The sequence below is a fragment of the Somniosus microcephalus genome, chromosome 17, assembly GCF_052327205.1.
Source record: "Somniosus microcephalus isolate GS21.2 chromosome 17, FLI_Smic_1.0, whole genome shotgun sequence".
NCBI lineage: Eukaryota > Metazoa > Chordata > Chondrichthyes > Squaliformes > Somniosidae > Somniosus > Somniosus microcephalus.
The window spans coordinates 15,287,954-15,303,103 of NC_141003.1; positions in this window are offsets into that span (position 1 = coordinate 15,287,954).

The window sequence follows — 15,150 nt, forward strand, 5'->3', positions numbered from 1 at the left end:
CCGGGTTATCTCACCCGCCACACAAATATTCTCAGACAAACCTTATTTCCTTTCAAATTCCTTTAGTTGATTTATACAACTATAAACAGAAGTTTATCTTTTCCATCCGATTATATTTCCTACTTATAATGAATAATGTTTCCGTTTCTTTTGTTTCAATTTTAAGATTGTTTAATTGGAATTTTTTGAGGATGTAACTGGTAAAGTAGATAAGGGAGAACGAGTGGATGTGGTGTATTTGGACTTTCAGAAGGCTTTTGATAAGGTCCTGCATAAGAGATTAGCGTGTAAAGTTAAGGCACATGGGATTGGGGGCAAAGTATTGACTTGGATAGAGAACTGGTTGGCAGACAGAACGCAAAGAGTTGGAATAAACGGGTCTTTTTCCAAGTGGCAAGCAGTGACTCGTGGGGTACTGCAGGGATCGGTCCTTGGGCACCAGCTATTCACAGTATATATTAATGATCTAGACAAGGGAACTAGATGTAATATCTCCAAATTTGCAGACGACACAAAGCTGGGTGGGCATGTGTGCTGTGAGGAGGATGCTGAGAAACTCCAGGATGATTTGGACAGGTTGGGTGATTGGGCAAAAGCATGGCAGATGCAATATAACGTGGATAAATGCGAGGTTATCCACTTTGGTGGCAATAACAGGAAGGCAGATTATTATCTGAATGGCAATAGATTGGGAGAAAGGGATGTGCAACGAGACCTGGGTGTCCTTGTGCACCAGTCACTGAAGGTAAGCATGCAGGTGCAGCAGGTGGTTAAGATGGCAAATGGCATGTTGGCCTTCGTAGCGAGAGGGTTTGTGTACAGGAACAAGGATGTCTTGCTGCAGTTGTACAGGGCCTTTGTGAGACCACATCTTGAGTATTGTGTGCAATTTTGATCACCTTATCTGAGGAAGGATGTTCTTTCCATGGAAGGAGTTTAGCGAAGGTCCACCAGGCTGATACCTGGATGGCAGGAATGACGTATGAGGAGAGATTGGGTCGATTGGGCTTGTACTCGCTGGATTTTAGAAGAATTGAGGGGATCTCATTGAAACATATAAACTTCTGACAGGACTGGACAGACTAGATGCAGGAAGGATGTTCCTGATGGTCGGGGAGTCCAGAACCAGGGTTGGCAGTCTAAGGATAAGGGGTAGGCCATTTAGGACAGAAATTAGGAGGAATTTCTTCACCCAGAGAGTGGTGAACCTGTGGAATTCGCTACCACAGAAGGCAGTAGAGGCGAATAGATTAAATATATTCAAGAAGGAGTTGGATATATTTCTTAAGGCTAAAGGCATCAAGGGGTATGGGGAGAAACAAGGGACCGGATACTGATTTTGGATGATCAGCCATGATCGCATTGAATGGCGGAGCAGGCTCGGGGGGGCCGAATGGCCTACTCCTGCTCCTATCTTCTATGTTTCTATGTGTCTATGTCACAGGCAGTGTATTGCAAAATGTATCAATATTAACCCATTAGACTATAACTGCACAATTTACACAGCTGCTGTCTGATAGCGGAAGTTCGGAAGAAATTCCGAGCATGTAACTGACAGAAAATCAGTTATATTAATGCGCCTTTCCCAACATATACACGGCTCTCAGCCCGTTATTGATGCTATTTCTGCCTCCATCGCTGTCTCTGCGGTTTAACATTCCTGAAATTAATTCTCACATAATATTTGCGTCAGGGATTACAAAGCCGGCGTGAAACTAAGTGTTGATCAATGGCTTCACTCAACAAACTGGAGCGTGGAACACACAACGTTGTCACCTGACTAACCTCCAATAAATAAAAAAATACAGAGGAACTGTGTTACCGAAACCTCCTGAGGTTCAACCGAGCATAATTTTTGTCACCAATTATCATACTTCGGCGGTGAAATTTGTCCGATATTGACTTAGCACCCGTTCATTCATCAACAATGTGCAGATTACTCGTCACTGTCTTTCTATTCCTAACACGGAGGGACTCAGCGCGCCAACTTCCCCCGAGGTTTATTTACTGAATTGTTTGGACTACGAAAAGCAAACATTGATTCGCAAATCGTTGCTACTTGTCTGCTGAGTAACCCAAAGTCTTGGAATTGATAGCGCGGGTAAAATTTAATAGATGTGGGTGTCTATGAAAGATGGGGATCAGGTGGGTGTAGATTATGTGCTTAACATTAAAAGGGCAGCAGGCTGCGCTTTCGCATGGTAATATTATATTAAAATGGACGGAACGTAACTCAAAATCATATTTAATCTCCCATTAGTGGAAAGTAACTCGACATTGTTCATTCTCTGTTCCGCAGCGGCCCCAACCCCACTGAAGATTGTCTCCACTGAAGGGGATTCATCTGCTTCTCTGACTCTTGTGTGTAAAACGGCTGCGTTTTTTCGGGGGAATTTCACCCTCACTTGGTATAAAAATGGCGTCGAAACTGCATTCGGAATACATACCAGGAAAGAGCAGAACAGGGAGGGACTGTATGAAGTTTCCAGCCGTTTGGTTGAGACCCAGCCTGTCCCGATCGACACCAATTATACCTGTTTGTTTTCTCATGTCTCCCTCCAGACTCCAGCTGTTGTCACCCATGTTGTTTCAAAATACAACCAAGGTACAAAGCCAACAGTCCAAGAAGGAGCGATAGCTACTGCTAATTTTTAAAACAGATATATCAGACAGTTTATACATATTAATAATCATGAAGAAAGTTCTCAGAAATCTCATGGGAAATACCAATGAAAGCAACCCAATGTTTTGTAAAATCGGGTTATATCACCCGCCACAAAAATATTCTCAGACAAACCTTATTTCCTTTCAAATTCCTTTATTTGATTTATACAACTATAAACAGAAGTTTATCTTTTCCATCCGATTATATTTCCTGCTTATAATGAATAATGTTTCCGTATCTTTTGTTTCAATTTTAAGACTGTTCTATTCTTTCCCATTGCCCGCTCTTCTTGCACCAAGACTGTTACCAGGAGCTGCAGTCATGTTGTTTGTAATCGGGCAGCTCCCAATGCAGTTCCCTATCCTGACCCCCATTTCGGCTACTTCTAGTGCAGTGTTCTGAAATTGACCCCCTGGCCAACTTTGCCGCTCAGCCGTCCATGTCAGAGCGGGTTTAATTGGGATCTGCCTCATAAACCTCATAAACTGTGCCCGCGACCTGGCGACAGTGCAACCGGTTCGATACGTCATATTGTGAAGAATTCTTTGCCCCGCAAGACAATAATCAATGAAACATCGCCCGTTGATACCCTTTACTGGTCAATGATATTCCTACTGTAATAAACACAGTGCAGATAATTGAAAGAGGATTTTAAACCGATTGCTGCATTCCAGAATTTTGAGCGGGCAACGAAAAAACGCTTGTGACAAAGTTACCTCCAATTTCCTTAAACTATATGTTAATAAATAATAAATGTCAAGGACTAGAACACGTCTTTTGATCATTAGAAATTGATCTCTCTCGTTATCAAGCACCTCCTAACAGGGTGCTGTGAGATCCCTAAACCGGTAGTGCGATACGCAGGTTAATCCAGAATGTCTCATCCATCCGTTTAACAAGTGACTTCAAATACTATACCGCGGAGTTACTGAAAGCATCGCCATAGTTCAAACAATAAACTATCTTGAGGCCTATTTTAGCCAACGCCCGTCATAACTTAATGTTCCTATTAATCTTGCAGGTATTGTCGATAATTCATTTAATTTTTGGGCTCCTGGGTGTGTGGTGGGTGGATTGGCGTTTCTAGCGCTAATGATCTTCATTGGGAGGCGGCGCCGACTGCAGAATAATGAAAGTAAGTTCTAATGTACGCCCTTGATTTTGTTCAAAAACCCCACGGTTAGTGACCGTCTCCGGGTAACACGGCGGAAGGAGAACTTGATTAGGAATTAAAGTTGCAAACCGTGTTATCTGTTTTCAGGGAGCGCCGAATGTTCCAAATGTATTTGAAAACGTCGGAATGCTCAAAGAATTTTAATAAAATGGAGATAAATCTCTGGATATTTGCAATAAAAATGCCCCCTTTGCAGCACGATAAATGACATGTACCCTGAAACACAATCACTTTGCAACCTATTCTGTTGTGGATGCGGAGCGAGTTTCAGTGAAAGAGCGTGAGGCTCCGGCCGGGCAATGGTTGTACACATAAGAACATAAGAAATAGGAGCAGGGGTAGGCCATACTGACCTCAAACCTGCTCCGCCATGCGATATGATCATGGCTGATCTTCTATCTCATCTCCATTTTCCCACCCTATCCCCATATTCCTTGATTCAATTAGTGTCCAAAAAGATTCCCAAAGATTCCGAAAAATATCGATACAATGCGCAACTGCTGATCGCTACAACGGCTATGATTTGACACACTCGCCATAATCCGTAATTAGAAATCATGTTCTGCTTTGTTCTGACTCTGGAAATGCCTTTGCAATCACTGACATGGAAACTGAGTAAATATTTCAGTCTTTCAAATTGATTAAATTTCATTCATTTCCAGGTAAAGAAGAATGTGTAACGGGACCGAACCGCCGTGAAGAGCTGGTAGGTTCATTCATTCATCCCGGCAGGCGGATAAAATGGCAAGAAAGATTGCTATAAAGGAAAGATTATATCATAGTCACGTCAGACCAGTTTATTTACTGAAAGTATTTATCCGGTCTTACTGAGTGATTCAAATCGTGGTGAGAAATGTACTTGGCATCCGGTGCGTTGCCGGTAAAAAATGTTAAATGGCACAGAATAAAACTGTTTGTTTCCTTGGAAATGCACTTGGTAATCAATGTTTATACAATTATCTAATCTTTGGATTTGAAAAAAAAACTTTACGTTCTAAAACTGCCGCTCGTTTAAACATTTCTGTAACACTGTGTTGTAGTGTGAACATTAACACGTTTAAATATTAGTTATAGTGATCACAGTTCCTTAATATACACACCTATGTGAATATATCTGAATTAGGATTTGTGCACTTGATCTCTAGCCCAGTTCTATCTGGTCAATGTTCCATCAGGAACAAGTAAACTGGTGAAGGCAAAGAACTAGCCAAATAACCAAATAATTTTCTTTCTGACCCATGCAGGGAGCAGCGGCTGACTTCATGCATTATGCTGCATTAGATATGAACAGAGCCAAGAAAACTCCAAGATGTAAACGTGAAGAGGAGAGAACCGTGTATGCTCAGGTAGGATTGAATAACAGATCAGAGAAGCATAGATCACCGGCGATACGCCAACATTCATGCGATAGCGGCGCGCATATGTTTGTGCTGACTTTGAACGTGTGTTGTATCTAAGGCTACTTGTGTGACCTACTGATGACTGCTTTGAGCAGCAGTCCACAAAACTTGAACAATGACAAATTAAAAACATTACCAAACATTGGCTTCACAGATCGAACAAGGGACAGGCCGTGACAAGTTGACGTACGCGACTATAGCATTGACTGGCGCAGAGAAATCGGGGAAATGCAAAAATAAGGAAAGGGCAGAGTATGCCCAGGTGCGGACAAAAAAACAAAGAGGAGTAACAGAGGCTGTTTACACAGAAGTAAGAATCAATTAGCAATAGAATTTTAGATGAGTAATTCACTTTTTTGATGTGTACTGATCGCATTTCGCTGCTATATCACGCGTATGTATACCGTGCGATACCATCCCTCCGAGAGGTAACGCATTCCATTGATATATCAGAGAATTCAGTCAATAGTTATTACTTACTGTTTTCTTAAAAGTAACTTTCCTGACATACATTGATTTTAAATCGGTATTAGTTAACTGATGACAAATCTGTGCTCATTCGATTAGAATGATACGCTAATATCCTTGCTTTACCTAATTATCATCATACATTAATTCAATAAAAATGGATTATATACGATCTCTTACAAGTCAACGATTGGCGCTCATTTTTTGCGTGTAAAACTGCTAAACCTGTGTGTTGGTTTATGTGTAGCGTCACTGCATTCTGACTTCCACACCAGGTGACGTTCCTGATGTGAAATGGGTGAAGTTCCAGTTTATGGAATCGTCCATCAAGGTACCGAAAGTAGCTACCAGCTGTTTTATATCCACCAAACATCAGTCTCCCCATGTGGCCAAGTAGAAGCCCAGAAGGAGGTCATGTTCCCCATTGTGCCCGTGTTGTCACTTTGAAAGATCTGACCAATTAGTCGCACTCTCGCGCTCTTTCCCTAAAGCCCTGCAATTTTCTTCTTTTCACGTTTATATCCACTTTCGTTTTGAACGTTCCCATGTATTCTGCTTCCAAGACTCATTATCTTCTGGTGTCAATCTGTCATTTAAATAAATCCATGCAAACGACATTTGCTGCATTTCCTTTATCTATTCTCGCTGCTGTTTCTTCAAAGAATTCTATAAGGGATTTCAAGCACGATTTGCCTTTTCGAAATCCGTGCTGATTTGCCTTAATTAGCTCAGGTTTATAAAAGAACGTCGCATTTTTATAAGAATGACAGGGGTCGAAAGTAAATGTACAACTGATTGCCTGTTATTATGTTACAGTTTACTTTAAATTCGATTTTCTCATCTAATAGCAATCCGTCTTCAAATGGAGACAAAGTGGTGTAGATTATTTTGATAATCTATTAACCGAAACAGTGGCACATCTATGTACAGGAATTGAAAGCCAACGTGTGGGCGACCTATCAGTTCTGAAAAACTATAAGCGATTAGCTGGGGTTTTTACCTTCTGTTTTTCGCTACACTGATGCTTTACTAGATATTTACAGGGGCGAATCGCTTATGCGAGCTAGGTAAAGGAAGCGGTTCAGTGGCTCAACTCGAAGCAGCAACTCGCCCTGTTCTCAATTTAACTCTGTTAATTGCAACATACTTAAAACGTATCTAGTGCTGAATAGCAGCAGTTATTTCACATCGCATGTTTCAGTGTAATTGTAACAATTCACATTCAACGAAGATTTTACTTCACATTTGTCATTGTAACTTTCCCAACCTCACTATCGCTACCGATGGGAATGTGTAAACGTTTCGACTTAAGGCGTTTGTACCTCTTTTATTCATTCCATTTTCACATATTAATCTAAGTGTATTACTATGTATATTTTCTGCCTGTTTGTTTTATATATCCACACACAAATTACAGTACAGTTAAATTGGTTAAATCTCTGAAACGCATTGCAAGTTCTTCATGTCCTACAATATTGTAAAATTGGTCACATGAGCTCACAAATTGTAGGTTCTGCATATTGTCCAAAATGTCAAAAGACTTCGTCCAAAAAAGCACCTTTTATTCAATTTCACCAAAACTGCAACCATTTTGTCAGGATTGTTGCTCATTCAAGTTGTTCCTATCACATTGTTTGACATCATAGAACTGGAGTTTGGAGGTGATGAAGGAGCAGATTTGCAAATAATTGCTAAGGTGTCGCCTAGCCGACCCGTTCCATTCACATCGGGACATTGAGCAGAGGCTATAATCCCCATTCGTGATGTCATAGGAGAGGCCACTTCCATACGGAATTCCTGCTCACAGACACCATGCAACCGGCAGATTAGTATCATAACAAAGGGGACTGGGAGACAGTAATGAGTGGAGAGATACTTTCCGTTACAACATTGAAGGAATATCAGGCAGTTCTGGAGCGTCGAGATGTTTGCATTCCCCGTAAATAATACACCATCTATGATCATGCACACAATATGCTTGAAAAGACAATGCGCAGACATATGCGCAGAAGAAAATATACCGACAAATATGCACGGCAAATATATCTTGGCTGTGGATACTTATTTAAAAAGTATCCAACTTCGAATCCCAATGGGAGCACATCTTGGCTCTCTCCGTCCAGGTAAATTTGCTGATTATTATTTTTCTGGTGGCTTAATGTAAAGGTAAAACTTGCTGCAAGTAAATAGTTTCGGTTTATATTACAATTAATACATAATCAAAGTAAAAATATTAATAGGAATGGATAATCAACTTAACGGACTCAAACACGATGAATTTTTCCTTATTTGCCTGATCTCTATGTTACCCATTAAACCCGTTTTACTTTCTCACCACCTCTCCCCCAATGAGAAATAGCTTAATTCGCCGATTCTCTATTAATCAATTGCCGCACATTATCGTTAGATGTCTGAGTCCGAAAAATTGAGCTTTCAGTTATATTCAGAACATAGATTCTACAGCTTAGAATCGCGACCTCTGATTCCACACAAGCAATTGCCTTGCCCAATGCGATTGATTTGTCACATTAATCAGTCCACGTGAAAAAGGGGATGCAGTTAACTCTATGGGATGTATCGTTTTATATTGACAACACTCGATATAAGCACTGGTCACATTAAAACCACTGTCAATAAGACTCGCTACTGCCTTCCATGATGAGTACTGTGTTTGCAGACGCGGAGCATTTGTTTTCACTGCGAAACACAAGAGCTGATTTAGGTCAGTACAAAATGAGGAAATAACGAACACCGCAATGCTCCGAACTTTATTTTTTTTTACATATTTGGGCAATGTTCCACATTATTGGGTTGATGCCAGTACTGTAGCTGTACCGCAACAGCTTGGCCAGGGGCGCATCTGATTCTGGAGCTCCAGTCTTCAACACTACAGGCGAGCTGTTGCAGGGACCCAAAGCTACTGCACTCTGCCACTGCACTCAGCCATTTCTTGATATCACATGGAGCGAGTCGAATTGGCTGACGACTGACAGCTGTGATGGAGGCAGAGGTGGATCATCAAATGGAAACTTCTGGTTGAAGATGGTTGCCAATGCTTCAGCCTTGTATCTTGCACTTACGTGCTGGGCTCGACCATCGTTGAAGCTGACGATACTCATGGAGGCATCTCATCCCGTTTGTTATTTAATTGTCCACTATCATTCACGACTGGGTGTGGCAGGACTTCAGAGGTTTGATCTGATCAGGTGGTTAGCTCTGTATATCGCATGCTGCTTCTGCTGTTTAAAATGTTGGAGTTTCCCCAGATTGGAACCCCATTTTTCAGTACGCCTGGTGCTGCTCCTGGCATGCCTACATTACTCATTGAAACTCGGGCGGTGGCCTGGCTTGATGGTAATATTAGAGTGCGGGATATGCTGGAGCATGAGGTTACATATTGTGGTGCAATACTATACTGGTGCTGCTTATGGATGCTATTTTTGAGCTGCTGGATCTGTTCTGATATAATTTTGCACAACACGTGTCCTCAGTGAGAAGGCGGGATTTTGTTGGTCACTCCTACAAATGTCATGGTGAGTTTTTTCAAGTTTTAATTAGTCAAGTAGGATTTTCCCTCGTCTTGGTTCTCTCACCAGCTGCCACAATCCCAGCTCGGGCAGTAGTGCTGCTACCGAGCCACCCTTGGTGATTGAATTTCCCTAGCAGTACATTCTGTGCCCTCAGTGTTTCTTCCAAGTGGTGCTCAACATGCTACATTGTTTATTTTTATATTCGTTGATAATTTGATTCCGCAATTTCTCTTTGTTTTCCGAGTGTTTGTTTTACATTCATTAGAGCAAAGGAGGTTGAGGGGTGATTTGATAGAGGTGTACAAGATTATCACGGGTTTGGATAGGCTAGATGGGGAAAGGCTGTTTACACTTGTGGTTGGTACAAAGACTACGGGATACAGATTTAAGGTTCTGGGCAAGAGATACAGGTGGGATGTGAGGAAAAGCTTTTTTATGCAGTGAGTGGTGATGACCTGGAATTCACTGCCGACGGAAGTGTGGAAGCGGAGACGTTCAATGTTTTCAAAGGGAGACTGGATGGGCACTTGAGCGAAATAAACTTGCAGGGCTACGGGGATAGAGCGGAGGAATGGGTCTGACTGGATTGCTCTACAGATAGCCTGCACGGACTCGCTGGGCTGAATGGGCTCCTTCTGTGCCGTTATGACTCTGTAAAATCTACGCTCCAAAATTCTTTATATACACAAATTTGCTCCCCTCCTTTAGTATCTAATTACTAATTTTTTTCGATGCAATGTACCCTTTAGTCATTTATTTATTCATGGGTGCCCAATAATTAGCTTGCTTGTTTTGGCTTTTAGTGGAATGCATTTCTCTTGAACTCTATTGATTACCCTTTTAAAGATTTCCCATTGTTTTTCTGTCTGTTTGTTTTCAAAATTTTCTCCCAGTTTACCCTCTTTAGTTCCACCCTCATTTCTTCAGAATTTGCTCTTTTCCAATATATTACCTTAGTCTTTGACCTCCGTATGTCACTGGTGATCCTAATCTATGTGGTGATCACTAGTTAGTAAGACGCTCTCCTACTCTTGTTTCTCCTGTCTGTTCTGGTTCACTGACCATTACGAGATCCAGTCGTGATTCTTTTCTTGTTGGTCTTCTTACACATGTAAAAACTCAATTCCCTTTTCTCGTTTCACTACTTCTTCCTGCCAGTTTATTTGGGGTTGTTGAAATATCTCATGATTAATAATCTATCTCTACTACTCACCTCGTAAATTTTCCTACATATTTCTTCCTCAAATTCCCTGTACACTATTTGCTGGTCTATAGTATACCCCTATTAAGGTGATGGATCCTTTGTTATCTTTAACTCAATCCATATGGATTCTGTATCTATCATACTGATAGTTACAAGCATATTTCTACTGCCATCATATTATTTTTAACAAGAACAGCTACTCCTCCTCCCGTCCTTCTTTCCCTTTCCCCCCTTTCCTTCCTAAGTGTGTTATATCCTGCAATATTTAGTTAACAATCCTGTTCTGCATCCAGCCATATTTCAGTCATCCCGACTAAATTCGCATCCTCTCTGCAAATTATTGCCTCCAATTCGTCCATTTTGTTTTGAATACTACATGAACAGGTTGCATTATTTGTATTTATTATTCGTCTCACATTGCTATTAGTAATTAATTTACTCTTATTGTCTATGAATTTATCTAATCTCTGGCTATTCGTGTTATCTTTATTCCTTCCTTTAGTTTGTCCTCTACTCTCTTTTCTTGATTCTTTTATTGTTAGGTTTCTCTCATTTCTAGCAGCACCCCCACCGCCCCCGCCCCTCCATGTTATTATTTTAAAGTCTTATTTACAGTCCTAGTTATCCTTTCCACTAAGACCTTGGTCCCAGCTCGGTTCAGGTGCAGCCCGTCCCAATGTTACTGCTCCTTCCTGTTCCAGTACTGGTGCCAGGGTCCCATGAAAGGGAACCCATCCTTCCCACACCACTCCTATAGCTAAGTATTGATTTTCCTAATCTGTTTGTCTCTATACCAATTTCCACGTGGCTCAGTTAATAATCGCAACAAGCGTGAAAAACAGGACCTCACACGTAATAATCCTGAGATTCCTACACGTGCAGTCCTGCTTTTCAAGTAAGTTCCTAACTCCTGATATTGTCTTAGCAGGACCCATCCCCTAATCTTCCATTTAGTAGCCAAGGCATGGAGTATAAGAGCCGGGAAGTTATGCTTGAACTGTATAAAACTTTAGCTGGGCCACAGCTAGAATACTGCGTACAGTTCTGGTCACCAGATTACAGGAAGGATGTGATTGCTCAGAAGAGATTTACGAGGATGTTGCCAGATCTGGAGAATTTCATCTATGAGGAGAAAGCTGGGATTGCTTTCTTTGGAACAGCAGACGCTGATGGGAGACTTGATTGAGGTGTATAAAATGATGAGGAGCCTAGTGGATAGGAGTGGATAGGAAAGATCTATTTCCTTTAGCCGAGAGATCAATAACCAGGGGGGCATAGACTGAAAATAATTGGTAGAAGAATTATAGGAGAACTGAGGAGAAAACTTTTCACTCTGAAGTTGGTGGGGGTCGGGAACTCACTGCTTGAAAGGGTGGTTGAAGCAGAAAACCTAATCACATTTGAAAAGCACTTGGATATCCACTTGAAGTGCTGCTAGCTACAATAAAACGGACCATGAGCTGGAAAGTGGGATTAGGCTGGACAATTCCTTTTCATCCGGCACAGACACAATAGTCCGAATAGCCTCCTTCTGTGCCGTACATATCTATGATTCTCTGCTTTTGGTTCCGAATTGGAGCACACAATGAGATCCTCCTGTCCCCTTCCAGATAATTTACTGTCCATTTCGAGATTTCCCTTACTCTTATGGATAGGCAACATACCCTTCGGTAATCTCGATCCCTACCTGCCAAGATTACTACCTATTCCCCTAATTATAGAATCCCCCATAACTTCAAACTTTCTTCTCTGCACCTCCTGCCTTGGAGAAGCTTCTGTTCCATCGTGCCTTGGCTGGCATTCTGGCTGTCTTTCCCACAGTGTTGGAGAAGTTTAAGTCAATGTATGGGAGGCAAACACGGATTTGTAAAAGGCAGATCATGTTTGACTAATCTAACTGAATTTTTTGATAAATAGGATTGTTGAAGGGAATGCAATGGATGTTGTCTACATGGATTTTCGGAAGACGTTTGACAAAGGCTGGTTAACAAAATTGAGGCTCATGAAATAGGTAGTTCAGTGGCAGCTTGGTAAAGAATTGGCTTAAGGACAGAAAACAGCAAGTTGTGGTAATTGGCTGTTTTTCAGACTGCAGGATGGTAGACAGTGCTATTCCCCAAGGGTCAGTGCTGAGGCCACTGCTTTTTTTGATATATATAAATGACCTGGATATTGGAATATAGAGTAGAATTTCTAAATTTGCAGATGACACCCAAACTTGCTGGTGTGGCAAACACTGATGATGATACCAATCGACTGCAAAAGGACATAGAAAGGCTAGCAGAATGGGCAGACAAGTGGTAGAAAATGTAATACAGAGAAGTGTAAAGTGATGCATTTTGGCAGAAGGAACAGGGAGAGGCAATATACAATTAATGGCACAGTTTGAAAAGAGTGTGCAGGAACAGATGGACCTGGGAGTTGATGTGCATAGGTGCGTGAAGGTGATAGGACATATTGAAAGAATGGTTATCGAAGCACATGGGATCTTGGGCTTCATAAATAGAGGTATTGAGTACAAAAGTAGAGAAGTTATGCTGAACCTTTATGAAGCTCGGGTTAGGCCAAAACTGGAGTATTGCGTCCAGTTCTGGTCACCACACTTTAGGAAGGATGAGAAGGCCCTTGAGAAGGTGCAGAGGAGATTTACCAGAATGCTTCCGGGGATGGGGGATCTTAGCTACAAGGACAGGTTGGAGGAGCTGGATTTGTTTTTATTAGAGCAAAGGAGGTTGAGGGGTGATTTGATGGCGGTATAGGATATTTTGACGTGTTTGGATAGGCCAGACGGGGAAAAACTGTTCCCACTAGTTGATGGTACAAGGACTGGGGGTCAAGATTTATGGTTTTGGGCAAGAGATACAGGGGGATGTGAGGAAAAACTATTTTATGCAGCGAGTGGTGATGACCTGCAATTTGCTGCCAACGGAAGTGGTCGAAGCGGAGACACTCAATGTTTTCAAGGGGAGACTGGACAGGCATTTGAGGGAAATAAACTTGCAGGACTACGGGGAAAGCGCGGGGGCATGGGACTGACTGGATTGATCTGCAGAGAACCGGCACGCACTCGATGCGCCGAATGGCCTTCTTCTGTACCATTTTGACTCTATGGCTCTATGACTATGTGGCCCATAATTTCCGATTCCTACGGGTGTGTATGGGTTGTGTACACACCTGTAAGGACCTCGCAAGTGCCGGTTTCAGGCATACGAAGCGCATGCACTGAAAACTGGCACATCCGATCTGTCAAGAATCCTCTTGACAAATCGCATGCCTGCACTGGAGAAGGGCCTCTGCGGGTGGAGAGTTCCGCTTCCTGCAGAACCTCCGCCCCCTGAAAACCTTTACAAATCTTACGCCTCTAAAAAGCAGGCGTAAGGCTTATTTTTACCAGCATAAGAGTTTTTAAAAGATTTTTATTTAATTTTTACTCATTTATAATTTTAAAATACTTTTAAAAAAGATAAGTTTATTCTTAGCCCCGTAAAAAACTTCAATTATTTTATCAAAAAATTAAATTCTTCTTTAAAATATTTAACTTAATGTAATTTTAACTCATTTTAAAAACGTGACGGTTTTTGAAAATGTATTTAATGTGTTGATTTATTTTTCAGTGATCCCCATTCATACTTTTGACAGGTCTACCTTTCAAAAGTCTGAAGGTGCATTCCCTTCTCCCATTGGCTCACCTGCCCCACGTGATCCCAGGGACGCTTGCGAACCGCCTGCGCCCGTGGAATACCTGGGTCTCTGCGCGTGCGCAGCAGGAGCTGCCCAGGAGTACAAGAGTCTGCTACTCGGGAGCCCTCAGATAAGGGCATAGATTTTTTTCCTGATAGGAGGCATCCACACGCAGGAAGCCTCCTATCGAAAATTACGGGCCTATGAACTTATGCTCACAGCTATCAACTATTTTGTACCTACTGGCATAGTGGTTAGCACTGTTGCCTCACAGCGCCAGGGACCCGGGTTTGAATCCGGCCTCGGGTGACTGTCTGTGTGGAGTTTGCACATTCTCCCCGTGTTTGCGTGGGTTTCCTCCGGGTGCTCCGGTTTCCTCCCACAGTCCAAAGATGTGCGGGTTAGGATGATTGGCTATGATAAATTGACCCTTAGTGTTAGGGGGATTTAATACGTGGGGTTACGGGGATAGGGTGGGATATGTGTTGGTGTAGGGGTTACGGGGATCGGGTGGGATATGTGTCGGTGCAGGCTCGATGGGCCGAAATGACCTCTATCTGCACTGTGGGGTTTCTGTGATTTCTGTGATTTCTGTGATAGTTCTGATGGACCTCCTTCACTAGCTCTCCTACGTTGCTCTTACCCAGTTGACTGACAGTCACTCTCTACCCTTCCTGTACCTATTCATTCCTCTTGTTTGTAACTGTATTCTGGCATATATTATGCAGAAATTCCCCCTCCTCCCTTATGTGTCAGAGTGTTTCTAGCTCACCCTCCTACTCAATGACTCTGAGCCAGATTATTTTTATTCGTTTCTGAGATGTGTGCATCGCTGGCAGGGTCAGCATTTATTACACATCTCTAATTGCCCTTGAGAAGGTGGTGGTGTGAGACCTTCTTGAACCGCTGCATTCCGTGTGATGAAGTTACTCCCACAGGGCTGTTTTGGAGGGAGTTCCAGGATTTTGACCCAGCAACGATGAAGGAAGAGCAATATATTTCCAAATCAGGTTGGTATGTAACTTGGA